General features: G+C 32.6%; 1 long non-coding RNA gene across 1 annotated transcript in view; it reads left to right on the top strand.

Moving 5' to 3' along the window:
- LOC107600629 (uncharacterized) overlaps positions 1-156 on the top strand; it is a 2,765-nt gene extending 2,609 nt beyond the window's left edge. Inside the window, exon 4 of the long non-coding RNA XR_001610823.1 lies at positions 88-156. This is a non-coding gene — a long non-coding RNA (uncharacterized lncRNA). The remainder of the gene's footprint in view (positions 1-87) is intronic.
- Positions 157-469: the final 313 nt, after the last annotated feature.

Below are 469 nucleotides of genomic sequence, written 5' to 3'. Positions count from 1 at the left end.
CTTATTATTCTGCCTTTGTTTTTAATATATTCACAGCATATGTTACAGTCCATGTTTTATTACTAAGGATTTTTTCCCATTCAACAGATGCCTTTTTAAGATAAACCCCGAGAAGGGATCGAAAGTGGAGAAGACCACATCGAGAAAGCAATCGGCCAAAGGTTCTTTGACTGATTAACAAGATTGCGGACTATGAATGGATGGAGTAAATACTTTGAGTGTCAGATCTTCCTACATTGCCTATCAGAAATTATTGGCAGTGTCACAGACTTAAAATACTTGCTGATAATTTGCTTTTATGGTTTAATTATTTGTTTTTTTTCATGCCTTATCTGTTGTCAGGATGAATTAATCTGTTCACAGGTGGTTGTTTTTTTTTCAATTTAATTATTGTTATTTGTTTACCAAACTGCTATACTGTTGATGTTTTGAACAATTCCTTTTATTGTGTATTGTTGCAGTTATGATA

This window comes from Sinocyclocheilus grahami, unplaced genomic scaffold, assembly GCF_001515645.1.
Source record: "Sinocyclocheilus grahami isolate Dianchi unplaced genomic scaffold, SAMN03320097.WGS_v1.1 scaffold288.1, whole genome shotgun sequence".
Taxonomy (NCBI): Eukaryota; Metazoa; Chordata; class Actinopteri; order Cypriniformes; family Cyprinidae; genus Sinocyclocheilus; species Sinocyclocheilus grahami.
This window is presented reverse-complemented; position numbering and strand designations above follow the sequence as displayed.